Here is a 6241-nt window from a genome sequence, read left to right as displayed (position 1 = left end):
ATGCTTACTAATTTAATATAATTGCAGGGCTTGTCTCTGGTTAGCTGTATGTGAGGATACACACTGCTCTGGGTACTGTGGGAAGTTATCTGCATTCTGATTGGTCCTGCTAGTTCATGTGAGGAGAGCAAGGGCTTCTGGGAAGTGAGGGGATTACAGGATGGCCTCAAGGAAGGGCAAAGATCATCACAGGAAGAGCAGCAGAGGCCATCTTAGGAAGTTGCTGAAATAGAGGCACAGAGAAATATGATTGCTAAGGGCTGAATACAGACATCAGAAAGGTAAAAATAGCTGAAAAATGCAGCTTCATGAATATCTTCCTTTCAGCATAACATATGTTAGGAATTTCATTTTTGGCAGTGAAATGGCAGTTACGCTTTAAAGGATTTTTTGATGGTCTATCCTTTGGATTTGCACAACAGTGGTTATGTCTGCTACTGCATCCAAACTCATTCAAGAGAATGGGACTGAGCAACAGTACCAGGCACAGATGTCTGTATGGCTAAGCTTCTGTGGGCAAAGGAACCCCCATTGATAACATATAGGGATAAGCCATCAAGATTTAAAGGCTGTGTACACATTTGGGGACAATTTTTTAATTATTGCATTATACTCATTTTGAGCTAAAAATCATTTTTTCAATTGGTCTTTAATAAAAAAATAAGTAACCTTTTATCTGGACAGGGCTAAGATGCTCTAACAGAGCAGATCTGAATTTTCTCGCTGCTCCATCATGCAGCTAATCTGACAGCACAGGCTCCTTATCTCTGCTCTCTGACATTATAAACACTCATTATAGCTCAGTTCTTATGTTACTGATGTTAGTAAGATCCTTATCAGTCTTAAAAATGCCTGATCAGTCGAAAAAATGCATTGAAATGCCGGATCCGTCTTTCCGGTGTCATCTGGCAAAACGGATCCGGCATTAATTATTTTCACCTTTTTTTTCAGTCTGCGCATGCGCAGACCGGAAGGACGGTTCCGGCACTAATACATTCCTATGGGAAAAAATGCCAGATCCGGCATTCAGGCAACTCTTCCGTTTTTTTCGCCGGAGATAAAACCGTAGCATGCTGCGGTTTTCTCTTTTGCCTGATCAGTCAAAATGACTGAACTGAAGACATCCTGATGCATCCTGAACGGATTACTCTCCATTCAGAATGCCTGATCAGTTCTTTTCCGGTATAGAGCCCCTGTGACGGAACTCTATGCACGAAAAGAAAAACGCTAGTGTGAAAGTACCCTAAGTAGTGGGTACCGTACAATGACAGGGAGCTGCGATAGCGCCACTCCCCATCATTGTACCCCTCAGATGCCACGTTCATACATAATCGTGGCATCTGCGAGTTAAAACAGTGTAAAATTAACAGACTTTTTTTTTTATCATACTTACTGCCTCCATTTGCTCGTGATGGGCCAGCCGCCACCATCTTGCTTGAAGATCTGGCACGAAATCTTGCGCGGCCCGAGATGACGGTGGCTGGCCCATCGTGAGCAAGTATGATTTTTTTGTTTTTTTGCACTCAAGTAAAATCGATTTGCTACCACAAAGCATGAGGAAATTCAGCTACGCGGCGAATCAAGTTTATCCTGAAATTCGGATCGAATTCCACTTACGGTAGTTGGATTCGATTCACTCAACTCTAGTGCTGGTCATAGCATTAGCATTTAGCTTGCTGAAACATTAGATATGTGGATGGAAAGTACTAATGACTATTGTGCTGCTCTTATTTATGTCTATAACCTACGGGTTTAACCACCTCCCGACCGCCTAACGCACAGATGCGTTCGGGAGGTGGTTGATTTATTCCTCCTGGACGCATCGGCGCGTCATCTCGCGAGACGCGAGATTTCCTGTGAACGCGCGCACACAGGCGCGCGCGCTCACAGGAACGGAAGGTAAGCGAGTGGATCTCCAGCCTGCCAGCGGCGATCGTTCGCTGGCAGGCTGAAGATGTGATTTTTTTAACCCCTAACAGGTATATTAGACGCTGTTTTGATAACAGCGTCTAATATACCTGCTACCTGGTCCTGTGGTGGTCCCTTTTGTTTGGATCGACCACCAGAGGACACAGGCAGCTCAGTAAAGTCGCACCAAACACCACACTACACTACACCCCCCCCCCCCCCGTCACTTATTAACCCCTTATGAACCCATGATCACCCCATATAAACTCCCTGATCACCCCCCTGTCATTGATCACCCCCCTGTCATTGATCACCCCCCTGTCAGGCTCCGTTCAGACGTCCGTATGATTTTTACGGATCCACGGATACATGGATCGGATCCGCAAAACACATGCGGACGTCTGAATGGAGCCTTACAGGGGGGTGATCAATGACAGGCGGGTGATCACCCATATAGATTCCCTGATCACCCCCTGTCATTGATCACCCCCCTGTAAGGCTCCATTCAGACGACCGTATGATTTTTACGGATACATGGATACATGGATCGGATCCGCAAAACACATGCGGACGTCTGAATGAAGCCTTACAGGGGGGTGATCAATGACAGGCGGGTGATCACCCATATACACTCCCTGATCACCCCCTGTCATTGATCACCCCCCTGTAGGGCTCCATTCAGACGTCTGCATGTGTTTTGGTATCCATGGATCCGTAAAAATCATGCGGACGTCTGCATGGAGCCTTACAGGGGGGTGATCAATGACAGAGGGGTGATCACCCATATACACTCCCTGATCACCCCCTGTCATTGATCACCCCCCTGTAAGGCTCCATTCAGACATCCGCATGTGTTTTGCGGATCCGATCCATGTATCCATGGATCCGTAAAAATCATGCGGACGTCTGAATGGAGCCTTACAGGGGGGGTGATCAATGACAGAGGGGTGATCACCCATATACACTCCCTGATCACCCCTTGTCATTGATCACCCCCCTGTAAGGCTCCATTCAGACATCCGCATGTGTTTTGCGGATCCGATCCATGTATCCATGGATCCGTAAAAATCATGCGGACGTCTGAATGGAGCCTTACAGGGGGTGATCAATGACAGAGGGGTGATCACCCATATACACTCCCTGATCACCCCCTGTCATTGATCACCCCCCTGTAAGGCTCCATTCAGACGTCCGCATGTGTTTTGCGGATCCGATCCATGGATCCGTAAAAATCATACGGACGTCTGAATGGAGCCTTACAGGGGGGGTGATCAGTGACAGGGGGGTGATCACCCTGATCACCCCCTGTCATTGATCACCCCCCTGTAAGGCTCCATTCAGACGTCCGCATGTGTTTTGCGGATCCGATCCATGTATCCATGGATCCGTAAAAATCATACGGACGTCTGAATGGAGCCTTACAGGGGGGGGTGATCAGTGACAGGGGGGTGATCACCCTTATCACCCACTGTCATTGATCACCCCCCTGTAAGGCTCCATTCAGACGTCCGCATGTGTTTTGCGGATCCGATCCATGTATCCATGGATCCGTAAAAATCATGCGGACGTCTGAATGGAGCCTTACAGGGGGGGGTGATCAATGACAGGGGGGTGATCAATGACAGAGGGGTGATCACCCATATACACTCCCTGATCACCCCCTGTCATTGATCACCGCCCTGTAAGGCTCCATTCAGACGTCCGCATGTGTTTTGCGGATCCGATCCATGGATCCGTAAAAATCATACGGACGTCTGAATGGAGCCTTACCAGGGGGGTGATCAATGACAGGGGGGTGATCAGGGAGTCTATATGGGTGATCACCCCCCCTGTCATTGATCACCCCCCTGTCATTGATCACCCCCCTGTCATTGATCACCCCCCCTGTAAGGCTCCATTCAGACATTTTTTTGGCCCAAGTTAGCAGAAATTTTTTGTGTTTTCGTTTTTGTTTTTTTCTTACTAAGTCTCATATTCCACTAACTTGTGTCAAAAAATAAAATCTCACATGAACTCACCATACCCCTCACGGAATCCAAATGCGTAAACATTTTTAGACATTTATATTCCAGACTTCTTCTCACGCTTTAGGGCCCCTAAAAAGCCAGGGCAGTATAAATACCCCACATGTGACCCCATTTCGGAAAGAAGACACCCCAAGGTATTCCATGAGGGGCATATTGAGTCCATGAAAGATTGAAATTTTTGTCCTAAGTTAGCGGAAAGTGAGACTTTGTGAGAAAAAAACAAAAAAAAATCAATTTCCGCTAACTTATGCAAAAAAATAATAATTTCTATGAACTCGCCAGGCCCCTCATTGAATACCTTGGGGCGTCTTCTTTCCAAAGTGGGGTCACATGTGGGGTATTTATACTGCCCTGGCTTTTTAGGGGCCCGAAAGTGTGAGAAGAAGTCTGGGATCCAAATGTCTAAAAATGCCCTCCTAAAAGGAATTTGGGCACCTTTGCGCATCTAGGCTGCAAAAAAGTGTGACACATCTGGTATCGCCGTACTCAGGAGAAGTTGGGGAATGTGTTTTGGGGTGTCATTTTACATATACCCATGCTGGGTGAGAAAAATATCTTGGTCAAATGCCAACTTTGTATAAAAAAATTGGAAAAGTTGTCTTTTGCCAAGATATTTTTCTCACCCAGCATGGGTATATGTAAAATGACACCCCAAAACACATTCCCCAACTTCTCCTGAGTACGGCGATACCAGATGTGTCACACTTTTTTGCAGCCTAGGTGGGCAAAGGGGCACATATTCCAAAGTGCACCTTTCGGATTTCACCGGTCATTTTTTACACATTTTGATTGCAAAGTTCTTCTCACACATTTGGGCCCCTAAATTGCCAGGGCAGTATAACTACCCCACAAGTGACCCCATTTTGGAAAGAAGACACCCCAAGGTATTCCGTGAGTGGCATGGCGAGTTCCTAGAATTTTTTTTTTTTTGTCGCAAGTTAGTGGAATATGAGACTTTGTAAGAAAAAAATAAAAATAAAAAATCATCATAATTTTCCGCTAACTTGTGACAAAAAATAAAAAGTTCTATGAACTCACTATGCCCATCAGCGAATACCTTAGGGTGTCTACTTTCCGAAATGGGGTCATTTCTGGGGTGTTTGTACTGTCTGGCCATTGTAGAACCTCAGGAAACATGACAGGTGCTCAGAAAGTCAGAGCTGCTTCAAAAAGCGGAAATTCACATTTTTGTACCATAGTTTGTAAACGCTATAACTTTTACCCAAACCATTTTTTTTTTGCCCAAACATTTTTTTTATCAAAGACATGTAGAACTATAAATTTAGCGAAAAATTTATATATGGATGTCGTTTTTTTTGCAAAATTTTACAGCTGAAAGTGAAAAATGACATTTTTTTGCAAAAAAAATAGTTACATTTCGATTAATAACAAAAAAAAGTAAAAATGTCAGCAGCAATAAAATACCACCAAATGAAAGCTCTATTAGTGAGAAGAAAAGGAGGTAAAATTCATTTGGGTGGTAAGTTGCATGACCGAGCGATAAACGGTGAAAGTAGTGTAGTGCCGAAGTGTAAAAAGTGCTCTGGTCATGAAGGGGGTTTCAGCTAGCGGGGCTGAAGTGGTTAAAGTGATAGAAATATGAACATATGAAATATTTTACAGTCAGCAATCATGAAAATGATAAATTATACCAGAGAGAGGCTTATCAATAAAGTCATAGGATGGATGTGTTTATTGGCACCATTGGGGTACAAGGGCTGCCTAATTGTGGAGGTCAGTTATGGGCTGTACTGGTCATGGAGCTTCTCTGACTATATGGATGAGACTCAATGCTAAAAGCCTAGAGGCACATAATGATTGGAGCTTTTGACCCTTTTTCTATATTTTTTGCTGAGGAGCAATTTTCTACTTTCTCATAACTACACAAAGATCATTTCCCCAGTGAAGTAAAAGTGGGGAAATTAATTCAACCATTATGGTTATGGACTTTCACATCAAATCATTCAAAGCTTATGGGCAGAGGCCGCCTAGCAGATTATCACTGTGATGGAATATGGCTATACGGCAGGAGCGGATTAAGTGCATGATTGACCCGGGCTGTCTACCCAAATTAGGGTCCTCCCTCCATTTTAGTTTAGGTTTTGTTCTGCATGAAGAGGCTGCAGTGCTACGTGAGCGCAACAGTCTCTTCCTGGGCCATATGACATCACAATTTTCTAGGACACAGAAATGCCCCTACAGTGCCTCCCCAATAGCAGCGTCCCCTACACTGCTCCCATATAGTAATTTGCCCCCACACAGTAATTTACCCCACACTGCCCCTACATTGTAATTTCCCCCAACAC

Source organism: Bufo gargarizans, chromosome 9 (assembly GCF_014858855.1).
Source record: "Bufo gargarizans isolate SCDJY-AF-19 chromosome 9, ASM1485885v1, whole genome shotgun sequence".
NCBI lineage: Eukaryota > Metazoa > Chordata > Amphibia > Anura > Bufonidae > Bufo > Bufo gargarizans.
This window is presented reverse-complemented; position numbering follows the sequence as displayed.